At 42.6% G+C, this 15,953-nt stretch overlaps 5 non-coding genes across 5 annotated transcripts; 4 read left to right on the top strand and 1 right to left on the bottom strand.

Annotated features, from left to right (window-relative positions):
* Positions 1-288: 288 nt before the first annotated feature.
* trnai-aau (transfer RNA isoleucine (anticodon AAU)) lies at positions 289-362 on the top strand. The gene has a single exon. It is a non-coding gene; the product is annotated as a tRNA-Ile (tRNA).
* A 7,295-nt stretch (positions 363-7,657) lies between these two features.
* Positions 7,658-7,739, top strand: trnas-gcu (transfer RNA serine (anticodon GCU)). Its single transcript has one exon. It is a non-coding gene; the product is annotated as a tRNA-Ser (tRNA).
* Positions 7,740-10,575: 2,836 nt separating this feature from the next.
* trnai-aau (transfer RNA isoleucine (anticodon AAU)) lies at positions 10,576-10,649 on the bottom strand. Its single transcript has one exon. It is a non-coding gene; the product is annotated as a tRNA-Ile (tRNA).
* A 1,991-nt stretch (positions 10,650-12,640) lies between these two features.
* trnas-aga (transfer RNA serine (anticodon AGA)) lies at positions 12,641-12,722 on the top strand. The gene has a single exon. It is a non-coding gene; the product is annotated as a tRNA-Ser (tRNA).
* Positions 12,723-12,935: 213 nt separating this feature from the next.
* Positions 12,936-13,006, top strand: trnag-gcc (transfer RNA glycine (anticodon GCC)). The gene has a single exon. It is a non-coding gene; the product is annotated as a tRNA-Gly (tRNA).
* Positions 13,007-15,953: the final 2,947 nt, after the last annotated feature.

The raw sequence follows: 15,953 nt of genomic DNA, 5'->3' as shown, positions 1-15,953 counted from the left end.
GGTCACAGCGCTCTGTGGTCATTCAAAATGACCACCAAAACCTTTGACAAAAGCTCTTGGTAATTGATGGTCTTCAATAATGCTTCTCCTTTAGGTACATTTTAAATCAGCTGAAAAATGCTGTGAAATGGGGGGGCACTTCAGGCCAGTGTAGGATTTGGGTTACAAGAACCATGAAACTGCACGAGAAAGCCCTTACACTGAATTACAAGGCTTTCTATTCAAAGGAGGACAAAAGAAATTCCCTGAGTTCGATTTTTTGCAGCACAGAGAGGAGCACTGTTGTGAGGTTGGTTAGCTCAGTTGGTTCGAGCGTGGTGCTAATGACGCCAAGGTCACGGGTTCGAGCCCCGTACTGGCCAGGTCCTTTTCTCCTCTCTTACCAAAGCTGTTAGGTTCCTTTCCGTGGTGAGAGGGGTTGTCATGCAACGCTGCCACATAGTGCCGACAGACAAGAGTGTTGCGGGAGAAGAGAAAAGTGTTTGAAGATTTAAGAGTGTCTTAGGTGGAGCCAAAATCAAGTGTCACAAATACAAGTGGGAGGATTTCCAATGTTTAATATGGTAAAAATAAGCGGAAGTTATCTGCCGGTCCGGCACAGTCTGCCATGCTTTTGTCATATACTGTAAAGTGGTGTCGAACTGGGTGTCGAACTGGAGCCTCACCATTTGCATATGTGAGGCTCCAGTTATACATCGAGTGTCACATTAAATGACAAAAATGAAGAGAGTTAAAGCAGCTGGAGAGGTTTTCTTACAACTTTTGAGCTGACACAGTTTTGGAAAATGTTTCCTTCACGCTGCACTGTACAACATAGGCAGCCAAGAGTCTCCAAAACAAAACAGAATTGACAGATAGGAGAAAATTCCCACTCATCCTGAAGTTCCCAAAATCCAGCACTGAGCGTAAACAAAGTGTCTAAGTAGCGTGGGAATGCTAACCCTAACCCTAGCTGGAGTTTGAGCAATCCAGCACTGAGCGTAAAAAGATGAGTCAAAGTAACGTCTAATCGGATTAGTTTCCTTAGAGCTGGTTCAGAGTTTGTTCAACAGTTTACCTTTCACAGATGGGCAAAGAAGAAAGTTGGGGGTGCACGCTTCAAGGCACCTTACAGCTGTAGGGAGTGATTCAAGACGATTCGTGGCGTGTGCTCGTTCCCATATACCGTACGCCCCGGGGTGCAGTGCTAGAATGACGTACAATACCGCTTGGGCACGTAACGGCGTTATATGCAAGTGCGGGACGTGAGGGTTTTCGTTTGTTCGTTTTGTTTTGCTCTGCTTTGCTTTGTTTCGTGGTCAAGAGGCGTAAGGTAAGTCGTAATCCAGGGAGAACACTGGTGGCAAACAGTCCGAGGTGAGAGGCGAGGTCCAAAGTCAAAAAGGCAGAAGGGGAGTCCAATATCCAGAATAAACGAGGTAATGGAAAAAATGCCAGGTAGAGCTCTCAAGGAATAGACTCAATACTGAGCAGCGGGAAGCAGGTAAAGATGGTAAAAATAGCACTGTGTACCGCACGGTGGAGTGTGTGCAGGTGGGTTAACTCGTGCGGCAGCGTTTGTTAATAATCACCCACTGCTGGTGCTGATTAGATCGCTTAAGAGTTGGTCTTAACTGCCTGGCGGTCATGACAAGCTCCTCTTTAAGCTGTGGTTTAGTTTTGCAATCGTATTTCTAGAGCAGTTATTTATGGGGGTGGGTGGGTCTTTCACAGAGGCTCAGGACAAATCCCCCACATGAAATTTTACTGTGTGCGTTCAGACAGTCACAGGTCAAGAGCCAGGCAGGAGGACAATGGACAGAAGAGCCAACGAACTAAAAATAAAAGAACAGATATGAAAAAGCCACCATCTTTTTCTTTTTGACATTTTCCGACTTTCATGCAAGCCAGGACAAAGTTGCTCGTAGCTACTTGTGGATTCAAATACTCTATCGAGTGCTTTGATGAGTTTTTGCAATTTGATTGTCGTCCTGTCAGCCTGTTTCTGTTTTTTTTTTTCAATCTAGGGATGGAAAGTATGAGGGAAATGATGGAGCAATCAATAACCGCTCCGGAAAAATGGCAGAAAGAAATGGTCCGTCACTAAGGACATTTGTGAAGCAGAGGAGTGACATCACCACAAAGGCGACACATTCTGCTGATGGTTTTGGTGAATAATGATTGAGGCGCGTTAAGAGAAAGGTAGCTGTGTCAGCATGCGTAGGCTGCAAAGGATCAAGCAAAGGTTTACTCCATGCTGAAAAGAGAAGAAAAGAAGCACAATGTTTCGACTGTGGAGCCTTCTGCACCATCTTCTTTAGCGGTGATGATGTTTACATTGGAAAAACTGAGACATGCGTCCCTGGGTGGCCTTGAACCACCAACCTTTGCATTCTTTGGCGACACCATTTTTTCTTTTGTTTAATTTCTATACTTATTGATAGAATAAAAACGATATGTCATGTACTGTAAGGGAAATGTCTCTTTTCATGGGGAAAGCTAGCACCAGCAAATGTTGTGTTTAGAAGAAGTGATTTAACATGACACGTGACCTAATTTACCGGAGCAAAAGCTCACCCAGCAAGCCCTGCTTTACTTCTACAGGAGAGAAGTACTGTAGAGTCTGCTAGATGTTCAGCTGGGTAGCTAGTTCAGCATGCCTCGGCTGCAAAGGATCAAGTAATAGGTTTATTGCATGCTGAAAAGAGAAGAACGGAAACACAGCATTTCGACTGTGAGGTCTTCTCACACCTGAAGAAGCCTCACACCTGTAAAAGGCTCCATGGTTTTCTTTCTTCTCTTTTCAACATGGAATACACCTATTGTCTGCAAGATGTGACAATTTCATGGTGTTTTGGAAGAAAACCTTTTTTCTTTGAATTCAAAATCAATCGGAATTTCAGCACGACACATCAACACTTTTTCTGTTCTCTGTGGTAGAGTGCAAGCGCATGTTCCATGGGCCAGTGTTGTAATGGATAACGCGTTTGACTTCGAATCAGAAGATTGTAGGTTGGAGTCCTGCCTGGCTCGTGAGGCTTTTAAACCTCTCAGGTTCCTCGGTAACAGGTTGCCGTCATGTATATGAACTATAAAAAAGCATTTGCCACAACCCGTAAATTAGCACGCAAGTGCGGGCTAGTTAACACAGAACTGTATGGAGATCATCTCCAGCTCCGAGCTCAATTGCAATGAAAAAACATGCAGAACAGAACTGGAGAGCAGCTGAATTTGTGCTCAGTAGGGTGGGGAGGACTCAGCATTGCTATTGTTCTAATTATTATGAACTGCAGGGGATCTGAATCAGAACATGTCAGTTAGTTTGATCATTGCGTCAATATGTAGGCCACGTTAATATAGAATTATTACTTTGTCTGTCTCTTCTTTGTATATAGCTGAATGTCCCTGACAATTTCATGTTGCCTGCGATGTGTCCCCTCTCCCCACAGCAGTGGCAGATGACCAGCCGTCATCGCTCCCCCAGCATCGTCGCGCTGGGCGTCTCCTCCTCCCCATCTGATTCCCCGTGCGCCCCTCCGTTGGCGCCCACCGGTTTCCTCGAATACGGCATCAGTCTGCTCAGCCAGAGCCAGGGCCTGCTCCAAGGGGACCAGTGCGGCCAGCATCACGTGGCACTGCACCTCAGTCGGCGCCGGGGCCAGGAACGCCTGGAGCGCTATTTCCCGGTGGGCCTCCTCCGGGAGAGTAGGGTAACCCTGGCGGGCTAAGTAGGCCACGTCTGCGGCTGTTACCTTCACTGTTACCTGGATACCTCTTTATCTAGAACTCACTCTTCCCCCTGCCTGTCTGGCTTCTTTTAATCCTTCTGTGCCCGGATTGCAGCGGGTAAGATATTTTTCCAAGAAAAAAAGAGAAATTAAAAAAAGAGAAATTTCACCAGAGCCCCTGCTCATGTCTAATTTTTAGTTTAGAAGGATTCAAGCAAGATTTTGGATGAAAGGCAGCGACCTTAATCAAGCCCAAATCATAATTGAACCCATTCAGAGCCTACATTACATTTTAGTGTTTCATTCTGAGCAGAATGCCCTCACACCTGAAGAAGGCTTGCGTTTTCTTCTCTTTTAAGCATGTGTACAATGCTGTAATACAATTTAAAATAATTAAAAGTTTAAAAAGTATCAACTAAACTCCATTAATATCGAGTGTCTTTTATACAGCTTTTATACAGCTTTTAAGTATAGATTACACTTTTCTAAAATGTATTTAAAAAATAAAAACGATTACTAATCTAATCTTTCCACGTTTGATCCCAAAATCCCAAGAAAAATTAATCTAAACTAGGAGAAAGCTATGCTGAAAGTTTATTAATATACTTAGAAGACAAAGATAACAATTTATGTTGCATTTGTCTGATTGTGAATCAAAAAATACATTTAATTAACTGCTCTCAGTGACAGCTGACAATCCTCCATACACTCAAGTGAAAAATTAGTAATGCCAATGTAAACGTCGTATTTACAATTTGTTGATAATAGAAATGTTAAGTTCTCTAAAGCTTTTTGAGGCAGCAAAAGATTTGAACACCCTATATTGTAATGAGCTGCTGAGCTGAGAATGGGTTATGTTCCTGCTGTCAGAGGGGGTGGAAAGTGCCCGCGGTTATTTAATTAGTATTACAATTCACACTGATTCCCTTGCAAAGGTATGGACATAAGAATATTCGTGCGTGGTCAAAAAATGGCATTAAGCACTTAAAATTAATATGGTTAATAAGAGTAAACTGGAACATGCTGTAACAAGATCGGCTAAACTGGGATCTATCGCTTACGCCTGAAATTGGAGCTGCTGTCGCAGTGAATAGCGACTAATAAGTCTGTCTTTCTGTGGGGGGAAGGGAATCTGATCTGATCTGCAAACCTCCAACAGAGCTGTTCAACTGGTTTTTGTCGGGCACATCAAGTGTCAGGTGTAAGCGATAAATATATTTAGCTGAAAAGCTGTACAACGCAAGACATTTCAGTACTCTAGGTTTCGTGAAAAAGCACATTGTGCTGCTGTAATACAGTTTAAAATAATTAAAAGTCTAAACAGTATCAGCTTATGTATGGGTTGTAATTTAAAAAAAGTCAAAAACCGCACTCAAAATGCAATTTAGCGCTTTCTGGCAAGAGGAGACACCCAAATTAATAATGTAACATGCTACTGTTTGTGCATGGATATAGTTATAATGCTATTTCCTTAGACACGTGATTCCATGTTTTATTTTGAATCCCCGGCGGAACCGGGCATCCATAAGAATCAAGTACTGTAACAGGTTTATTCTATGCTGAAAAAAAAGAAGAAAGAAAACACATTCCATAAGAATCAGCGCCTTTATATAGCGCCTTTAAAGGTGGCTTCTCAAAACGCTTTACAGGATAAAAACAACAATAACAACAACAACAACAACAATATTGTGTTTCATTGCACTTTGACAGATTGTCTTTAAATCAACTGTTGATTTAAAGTTTGACAGTAAATGTTTATATTGTAACGCATACAGCCTCCATTTCTTATTAAAAATGTAGCCTAAGAGGGGGGGTCTGCTCTCACAATCCTCCATATACTCAAGTGAAAAATTAATAATGCCAATGTAAACATCGTATTTACAATTTGTTGATAATAAAAATGTTAAGTTTTTTAAAGCTTTGTGATAGTTTACCCAGTTTACCCATTGTTATTAAAAATGACTTGGATTCGAACATGTTGTGATATTTAGAAATATAAAAGTCAATTAACTGTCAATTTCCATATTTATGTCTTTATTTAGCGGTTTCATTAGTGACAAAGGCTAAACTTTCTTGGAAAAATGTCTTTGCTGTCTTGCTGATACGTTAAGCTTTCTAAACTCAGCCACAAAGTCATGTGACTGATTTTTCGCCCTGTTTCGTTGGTTAAACGCAATGATCACAAGCACCACCATGGTAACTGGGACATGTAGTTTTTAATTCAGATTGAATTATAACTGTACGTACTGTAGCGGCGAGGCTTATTAATAAGACAGAATTAAGTGTTGCTGTGCTTTCCCAAATGAGGCCCCATCTCCCTCTTCATCTCTGTGGTGCAGTAACAGAGAAGCTATTCATGCAGACTGATTTAAAGATGTTTTCTTTTGATAAGGTACAGCTCCCAAATGGGGATGCACTTAGCTAAGCCTGGCTATCATGATCAATGGTCATCCATTGGCGCCTAAAGGTCTGCAAGATTCCAAGAGAGAGCCTCATCCAAGTGGTCTACAACCCCAAGGTCAACATCACCAGAGCACCGTCGCAAGCTGAACAGCAAAGCCTGGCATAGAGCCAGAGAGCGCGGATTAGACAGCAACAAGCCTGCAACTGCTTTGTGCCCGCAGGAGATCTGAATCCCCAGAGATTGGATGAGTATTCAACTTCACTGCATGACAGCTCGAGAATTCAATTGTTATCCCAACCAGTTGATATCAATTTAATTCCTAAGAGTTATGTACTTGTTTTGAGTATCTAGTGTAGAAGTTATAACCAAGTTCATTTACGAAACGGTCTAAATGAATGATATACTGAACGTATGTCCTCTTGATATATGTAACTCTTTGTAACTGACTGAATATATACCTTTTGTATTCTGATAACCCTCTCGATAAGATCTGTTAGGTTTACATGCATATTCTATGTATTAATAAATGTATCCTCGTGTATTAGTACCTGTGTGTGTGCGTTGTTTGAGTTATGTCGCATGGTTGGATTCTAAAGCCATCAAAAGAATCAACTTTGTGATTTACTGCTATAATGAATAATTGTCTCAGTAAATCCCAAATCCTACAGAACTAGTGCCTTCAGAGAGCACACTACAGATGTTACCTATTTATCGTTGAACAGGATGTATGTGATGTGGCGACTAGGTTCAATTTTGTATCCTCTTTAAAAGATTAAGGATTGGGGTGAGTGTGATTTACCACCCTTTCAGCTAAGAACCCGACGTGCGGACCGTTTAAGCTGCATAGACTCGGTCGTTTAACTCTTCTCCATTAGCAGGGTTAAGGTTAAAGAAAAAAACATTGCTGACCTCTTTTTTTTTTGCCAGCCGCGAGCGCTGATTAGCAAGGTTTGTATTTCATGTTTTGCAAGTTGCATCCATTTTAAGAAAAACAAGTCGTTCAAGACAGGAAATGAATGCTTGCATTTAATTAAGTCTAGCCGTAGGCGGTTGTCCATAATGACCAGTTCTGTTTGAGAAGACAGAACAAAAAAGGCACCGCTGGGATTCAGAGCCAGGGTCTCCTGTTCACTAGGCAGGCGCTTTAAGCAACTAAGCCACGGCGCCCCAGGAGCACTGTCCTTTTGCAGCCACTTGGACACACCACTCAGACACATCTGCATTCGGTGTGTGCTCCGCCTGCTCGCTGAGCAAGTTGCCACCTTTACATACAATAGCAACATCAACACCAAGAGAAAGGGTGACAAATGGCTTTTATCTGGAACTTTTCATGTCCAAGGAGCTCGATGTGCTTTCTGTGTACAACAGGGCCACTGATCTCCACACTGGCCATTGAACCACAGCAGTGGCTTGCTGGCTTGACATCTCCCAAGGAAAATGTTGAAATCGCATGTGGAACAGGAAAATGACCCTCGAGTACGAGGGAAAAAAAAGAAAAAGATCATCTGGAGCGCGCCAACCCATGTCCGGACAGCCCACTTCTGTCGACGAGGTGGCTGAGTGGTTAAGGCGATGGACTGCTAATCCATTGTGCTCTGCACACATGGGTTCAAATCCCATCCTCGTCGCTCTCCATGTCTGACACGTGTGCCCGTTTGGCATTGGCCATCCTGTCGTTTGCTCCGGTTCTAGAGCTGTGCATTTTCTAGCGGTGGCTGAACATGGTATAGTAGGCTAACGTCGGTATCGAGCAGTAACAGTAATGGTATTTACGTGCCGCTGCTGCCAAGTAGCTCTGGTTTGAGACCGCGTTTTCACTTACTTGCAACGCAAACAGAGAAAGCGATTTTTGACAGTCTCTCGAGAGACTGCGCTAGGTGTTTAGGGATAGACTTTGTCAGTTCCCCCTGGGATGGTGGCCTCTCAAATAGTTTGTGATTCCTCTAGACGTTTATACAGTAGAAGCCTGCTTCGTGGCTTAAATCCAAGCTAAGGAAACGAGTTAGAGGTCTGATGCAGAACTGCGAATTCAATGAAGGGGAACACTACAGTACATTGCACTGTATGTGTGAGGAAAGCTGCCCCCTACTGTTCCTTGTCGACCGAACAGAGGACTGTAAAGGATACCGCTAAGAAACTTTAGGATGCTGGTTGGAATCCAGCTCCAAAGTAGCCCCTTTGGGTGTTATGTCATCAAAAAGTAAGAACAGCGAATCTCCATTTGATCAAAAGCGCAACAGAACTGTTTTCCGTGGAGCAGGTTTCAGACCCGTAGACCTGTTTTATTTGTAGGGCAGGGCGCATTCCCAAACGCGAATCTCCTGTTTTAGAAATGCTTTGGGCGGCGTGAAGTGAAAATAAGAAGTGGGCTCCAGATGCACATGGAAGCAATCAAGTGTTTCATCCGAGCTGTTTCAAAGACTGCTCAACAGCTTTCCTTTTACAGAGGCCCAACGATTAATGATGGGGGTGCACCCTTCAATGTGCCTTACGACTCTAGGGAGTGATTGAGACGATTCGTAGCGTGTGTTCATTTCCCTCTATTCCCCCTGTTGCAGTGGTAAGACGGTGTGCATTCTGACAGCAATCTCTTTCAAAAAATGATTTTACCTTATCGCGGCTTTGCCCTTCTTGCCTCTTTGGACAATATCTCCATCTTGTGGTCGTTGTTGGTAATGTCTTCTTATGCCCTTTTTTATTTAAATTCTCTATTAGTTGATTATAGAATCTCTACAATGGAGTTGAAAACATCAGTTTTATAGCAGACAATATGACATTATTTATAGTCCAATTAGAAACTTATTACCCTGTTTTTAACATAATAACAAATTAAAATTGATTAAAACTAAGTTTGGAACACCAGGGAACATAACGAATGATTTTTAGGAAAACCATGAGGTTCTCTGTGTCCGATGCCTGCAAGGGGAGAAAGCTAGAATCCTTTGATTTTTTCAAAATTTGAAAATAAACATCATATAACAACTGCTTTCATTCCTAGGAATGAAAAATAACAATTTTTGAAGACATAGTAGTTTCTAAAACACTACAATAAAGTTAAAAACATCAGTTTTATATTACATTATTTTTAGTGAAATTAGTCATTTTTTGCACTATTTTTAATAAAATATCTAATTAAAAGTGATTAAAATTAAGTTTGGAACAACAAGGAACACAAAAAAAAAGATTTTTAGGAAAACCATGAGGTCCTCTGTGCCCGATGCCTGCAAGGGGAGAAAGCTAGAATCCTAAAAAAAAGTTATCAATTCTAGAGCCTAAGAGGAAAACAAGACAAATGTATATCTCCAAATAATTTTATGTGCTTCAGAAGAGCCCAGGAAAGTTTTTTGCATACATGAAACCACGCCCGTTTGCACATAAGCAGACATGGTTGCACACACGACTGCATGAAAGCACACGTGCATGCGAAGTCATCCTGTTGAGCATTTGAAAAGCCGCACCACGCCGCACTTGAAATAGCTCTTACATTAGTGGTAGACGCAGGAATCGCCGTTTTATTTACGCTCTTACCAACGCGATGGAAAGCAAAACAAAGCAAAGCAGAGCAAAACAAAACGAACAAACGAAAACCCTCACGTCCCGCACTTGCATATAACGCTGTTACGTGCCCAAGCGGTATTGTACGTCATCCTAGCACTGCACCCTGGGGCGTAAGGTATATGGGAACGAGCACACGCCACGAATCGTCTCGAATCACTCCCTACAGCTGTAAGGCGCCTTGAAGCGTGCACCCCCAACATTCTTCTTTGCGCATCTGTGAAAGGTAAACTCTTGAGCAAACTCTGAACCAGCTCTAAGGAAACTAATCTGATTAGATGTTACTTTGACTCATCTTTTTACTCTCAGTGCTGGATTGCTCAAACTCCAGCTAGGGTTAGGTTTAACATTCCCACACTATTTAGACACTTTGTTTACGCTCAGTGCTGGATTTTTGGAACTTCAGGACGAGTGGGAATTTTCTCCTATCTGTCAATTCTGTTTTGTTTTGGAGACTCTTGGCTGCCTATGTTGTACAGTGCAGCGTGAATGAAACATTTTCCAAAACTGTGTCAGCTCAAAAGTTGTAAGAAAACCTCTCCAGCTGCTTTAACTCTCTTCATTTTTGTCATTTAATGTGACAATCGATGTATAACAGGAGCCTCACATATGCAAATGGTGAGGCTCCAGTTCGACACCACTTTACAGTATATGACAAAAGCATGGCAGACTGTGCCGGACCGGCAGATAATGTCCGCTTATTTTTACCATATTAAACATTGGAAATCCTCCCACTTGCATTTGTGACACTTGATTTTGGCTCCACCTAAGACACTCTTAAATCTTCAAACACTTTTCTCTTCTCCCGCAACACTCTTGTCTGTCGGCACTGTGTGGCAGCATTGCATGACAACCCATTTCACCACGGAAAGGAACCTAACAGCTTTGGTAAGAGAGGAGAAAAGGACCTGGCCCGTACGGGGATCGAACCCGCGACCTTGGCGTTATTAGTACCACGCTCTAACCAACTGAGCTAACCGGCCTCATGACAGTGCTCCTCTCTGTGCTGCAAAAAATCAAACTCAGGGAATTTCTTTTGTCCTCCTTTGAATAGAAAGCCGTGTAATTCAGTGTACGGGCTTTCTCGTGCAGTTTCATGGTTCTTGTAACCCAAATCCTACACTGGCCTGAAGTGCCCCCCCATTTCACAGCATTTTTCAGCTGATTTAAAATGTACCTAAAGGAGAAGCATTATTGAAGACCATCAATTACCAAGAGCTTTTGTCAAAGGTTTTGGTGGTCATTTTTAATGACCACAGAGCACTATGACCTCGGTTTTACATCTCATCCAAAAGACAGCGCCCTTTTACAACACAGCTTCTCGGTCACTATATTGGGAGATTGGGACCTGCACAGACCTCAGAGTGAGCGCCTCCCCGCTGGCCCCATTAACACCGCTTCCAGCTGGAAGCTTTGTTTTTCCCTGTAGCTCACCCTCATCCAGGTACTGACCTGGCTCACACCTGCTTAGCTTCAGTGGGTTTTCAGTTGCGAGTTGCAAAAGTTGGGATGCAAGTGATGGAGCCGTTTGCTGCAAAAGCCACTGCATTGGCCAGGAATCAAAACCAAGCCTCCTGCGTGGCAGGCGAGAGTTCTAACAATGAACCACCAATGCTCAGTGCCTGTACCTTCAAAAAAGACGCTTTTTTGGTGCTCTGTGCAAAAAGCGTCGACATCTGCTTCCAGCTGCAAAATGCCATCCGCAGACGCTGTGAATTTATTTATTTAGACACCGCTCAGAATCCCCTGTAAGATTCTCCTTCAATTCCGTTTTGCAGTGCTTTAGCTCTTTCAAAAGGCTTCGCTTTGCTAGTCACAATCCAAGGCTCGTGACAGCATCTGAAAACACTCGCCACTGCTTTGGCCAGGGATCGAACCTGGGTCAACTGCTTGGAAGGTAGCTATGCTCACCACTATACCACCAACACACACCCGCCAGAGCCCTCCAGGACACCACCAGAGAATGCTCACGATTTCAGAAGCTGTCTCCGGGACGTGCTGATTCCACACATCCTGAATAAATCATGTTATTGTTAGTTGCTGTAGCTAGACGTTCAAATGAGTTTCATGGCCAGATGGACTGTTTCCTCAAGTGGTATAGTATTGCAGTAAGACAGCACGATGCCTGCAAGACTATGTCACGCTAAACACCACAGATTGTGTTTGTCCGTTCGTGTCAGTCGTCCTGCAGCCACGGGAAGTGGGACACAAACATGCTGCAATGCTTTCAAGACGTTAGGATTTGTTTGTGCAACATCCGAGAAGAGTACTTGTGGCTTGAATGTGACTGAGCAAGGTGTTTAAAGACAGAGACTGAAAACTGTTAAAGGATGAGTCAAAGAAACGTCTAATCGGATTAGTTTCCTTAGAGCTGGTTCAGAGTTTGCTCAAGAGTTTACCTTTCACAGATGCGCAAAGAAGAATGTTGGGGGTGCACGCTTCAAGGCGCCTTACAGCTGTAGGGAGTGATTCGAGACGATTCGTGGCGTGTGCTCGTTCCCATATACCGTACGCCCCGGGGTGCAGTGCTAGGATGATGTACAATACCGCTTGGGCACGTAACGGCGTTATACGCAAGGTTTTCGTTTGTTCGTTTTGTTTTGCTCTGCTTTGCTTTGTTTTGCTTTCCATCGCGTTGGTAAGAGCGTAAATAAAAAGGCGATTCCTGCGTCTACCACTAATGTAAGAGCTATTTCAAGTGCGACGTGGTGCGGCTTTTCAAATGCTTGTGGGCATTTCTCTGTTGTTGATTCTTTTTTTGTGTGTAACAAAGTGGCATTTTCATGTCCGGACGGGGAGACTTTATCATTCCGACATGAAGCCACCCTTAAGTCCTCTGAGGCGTGTCTGTCTGCAAGGCTTGTATTTTGGAAATGTTTTTTTGAAACGGAGAACGACTTTGAAATAGGCTTCCGCCGGCGCCTCGCGTTCCAGGTAAGATTGTAGCAAGAACGCAGCGGCAGTGGGGCTTGCTGTAGTCGTGGCCGAGTGGTTAAGGCGATGGACTAGAAATCCATTGGGGTCTCCCCGCGCAGGTTCGAATCCTGCCGACTACGTTATCCGCCTCCAGTCGGTGTGTTTCGGCGCAAGCAAAGAAGCGCGCCTCTTTGCTGTTCCTGGTGGTTTTAAAACGCCCAATCGCTTGTACCCGCTGCCTTGGAAATAAGTTCTTCAGCGTCCGCGAATGGCATTTTGCAGCTGGAAGCAGATGTCGACGCGTTTTGCACAGAGCACCAAAAAAGCGTCTTTTTTGACAGCCCAGGCACTGAGCATTGGTGGTTCAGTGGTAGAATTCTCGCCTGCCACGCGGGAGGCTCGGGTTCGATTCCCGGCCAATGCAGTGGCTTTTGCAGCGAGCGGCTCCATCACTTGCATCCCCTTGCAACTCGCAACTCAAAAAACCCACTGAAGCTAAGCAGGTGTGAGCCAGGTCAGTACCCGGATGAGGGTGAGCTACAGATGCAGCCATTCAAAATGGGTGAGGTATTTCGCGGCATACCCCGGTGGGCGTGTCACAGTATCACGCGGTATCACGTGTGTCACGTGTGTCACGTGACTAACTATCCGGCGTCGCCTTGTAAAACCGCCAGGGGGAGCTTAACCTCTCATGTACAGCATTTTAGCCTTTAATTTTGAACTGTGTATTACAGCATGTTAATCATCAGTCATTAAAATGTTGGTATATATTATGAAAGCAAGATTGCTCAGTTGGACAGAAGTACACAACCTACCTTTATCAGAAATATGTATGCATCAAAGCCTTTACTGAAGATATTACTAATAGTATTAATAATGGATGACTTTGGACAAGCTGTATACTCAAAGTATAATTTCTTTAGCACATTTGTACAAGCACTTGGAATCTGTCCAAGCCATACTTTGTCAGGCATTTTGTTTTACTTCAACGGGGCATAAAAACTTCCTTGCTTTTAACAGGGCGTTTCATAATTTCTAGCTACGAAAATGATTTAAAATGCGACACCTATCATTCAACTAGAGCTTAAAATATCACAAGGAAAAATACACACCGGTATTCCATTTCTCCCTAAACATTGTAAGCTTCGAAGTCTTAAACTAACGTGATACCGGAGTCATCAAGCATACTTTTAGAATTTGATTAAAAGGGAATATAATATGGAATCGCGTATCTAAAGAATTTAATAACGGTATGATTATATCCGTGTACTGCGGCAGGTCTGTGTAGGGCTGTTTCGCCTGCCTGATCATGCGAGCTGGACAGTTTGCGTTACAATATAAACATTTATATTGATTTAAATCGTGTTCTGATTTAAATCGCAAACGCGTGTTTAATTATGTGTTTTTTAATCATGATCAGGCTAGTGCATTTCTACATTTTCTGTATGAACCAGCTTAGAGGTTCATACAGAAAGACAGCATGTGTTTAAATTGAGTGTAAGGTAATTTATGCTTCTAAAGTCATGGTCAGTATTGTTGTACTGTGCTGTACTGTGTCACATTATTTTATAGCGTTTTTATTGCATTATTAAATCCGGTGGCGCTGTGTTAGTTTCCTGACTCACATTATTTAAACTGCGACACTGATCATTCATCTCTAAATAAACTTTATTTTATATAGCACATGCACGACTTTAAAAGCTAGCAAGACAGGTTTCGATTCACATTAGCTGGCGAGCCTTGTTAAAAAAAACAATGACAATGTAACATGCCACTGTTTGTTCATGAACAAAGTTATACTGAGACTTCCTTAGATACGCGATTAAAAAATAAATAAAAATTTGAATCTCCTGCGGAACACATTCCATAAGAATCAGCAGTTCTACAACATATATCGCCTTTAAAGGTGGCTTCTCAAAACGCTTTATGGGATAAAAACAACCAGAACAGCAGCAACAACAATATTGTATTTCATTGCACTTTGAAAACCAAGTAATAACTTAACTCAGTACGTGCAAACGTTTTGTTTGTTGCTGTCTTGAATGCCTGCGTACCCATAAGTATCTTATTTGCCTTGAGGCCTGTCTACAGTATATTTGTCCCCCTATCTCCCTCAATTCAATTCAATTCAAGGTGTTTTATTTGCATGACAGATGGGGACCATTCTTGTTGGGAATGTATACTTTGATATTTACACCCGGCGCGTCACCGAGGGAGCGTCTGCATCTATAACTTAGTTTTTATAATTAGTCAAGCAATATGAAGCATCTCCTTTAGCTTTTAAGTCCCTTATGGTTTTTTCGTATTATATTCCCTATTAATCAAACTCTCAGAGTATGTATCGGCTTGTCAGTCAGGTCTTTTTTTTCTCTATTTCAATTGTCGTTTACACATGCACGACTTTAAAAGCTAGCAAGACAGGTTTCGATTCACATTAGCTGGCGAGCCTTGTTAAAAAAAACAATGACAATGTAACATGCCACTGTTTGTTCATGAACAAAGTTATACTGAGACTTCCTTAGATACGCGATTAAAAAATAAATAAAAATTTGAATCTCCTGCGGAACACATTCCATAAGAATCAGCGGTTCTACAACATATATCGCCTTTAAAGGTGGCTTCTCAAAACGCTTTACGGGATAAAAACAACCAGAACAGCAGCAACAACAATATTGTATTTCATTGCACTTTGAAAATTGCATTTGAGCACGGTTTTTGACTTTCTTAAAATTGCATTTTGGGCGCGGACAGCACATACTGTACAAGGGTTAATGAACTGCGCCAAGAAATTTAAAATAGTTTTCTTTAGGTGTGAGGGTAGGAGTGGACCGCAGCAGGCATAATCAGCAAACCAGGAAAACAAAGAACAGGACAGGTGAGATGTGTATCCAGAAAGCGAGTGATCAGAAAAAGGAAATGGTGTAACGCCCAGGTTTTCGACCCAGTTGTTTTAACTTGCTAATGCATCAGACACATTTCCTGGCGTATTGTGTTTTAAATAAAATTGGAGTGTCTTTCCCTGGCATTAGCTCATCGGTATGGTGTAAGTTTTATCTGTACCATACCATACAGTATATAGGTACAGAATTCAAGCTGCACCACTGTATCGCTTTGGTAAGGGGACGGACAATGACCAAAATCACGAAGACTCTCTCACACCAAATAATGAGGATGAAAAGAAATGGGAAGTCAACACGGGACATTGTACAGCAGTTGGCTTCGATGGACATCTTCGTTTCTGAAAGCACAGTGAGACGGCATTATAAAGGGGAGAGGAGGCAAAGAGAATCTAAACCGAGGACGATTCAAAGGTAAATAAATTTCTAAAAATACTTTTCTTGCATGTAAATACAACTACGCACATTATTTTT

This window comes from Lepisosteus platostomus, unplaced genomic scaffold (assembly GCF_059453375.1).
Source record: "Lepisosteus platostomus isolate fLepPlt1 unplaced genomic scaffold, fLepPlt1.hap1 Scaffold_32_H1, whole genome shotgun sequence".
Classification (NCBI taxonomy): Eukaryota; Metazoa; Chordata; class Actinopteri; order Semionotiformes; family Lepisosteidae; genus Lepisosteus; species Lepisosteus platostomus.
The sequence above is the reverse complement of the archived record's forward strand: the minus strand, read 5'-3'. Positions and strand labels throughout refer to the sequence as shown.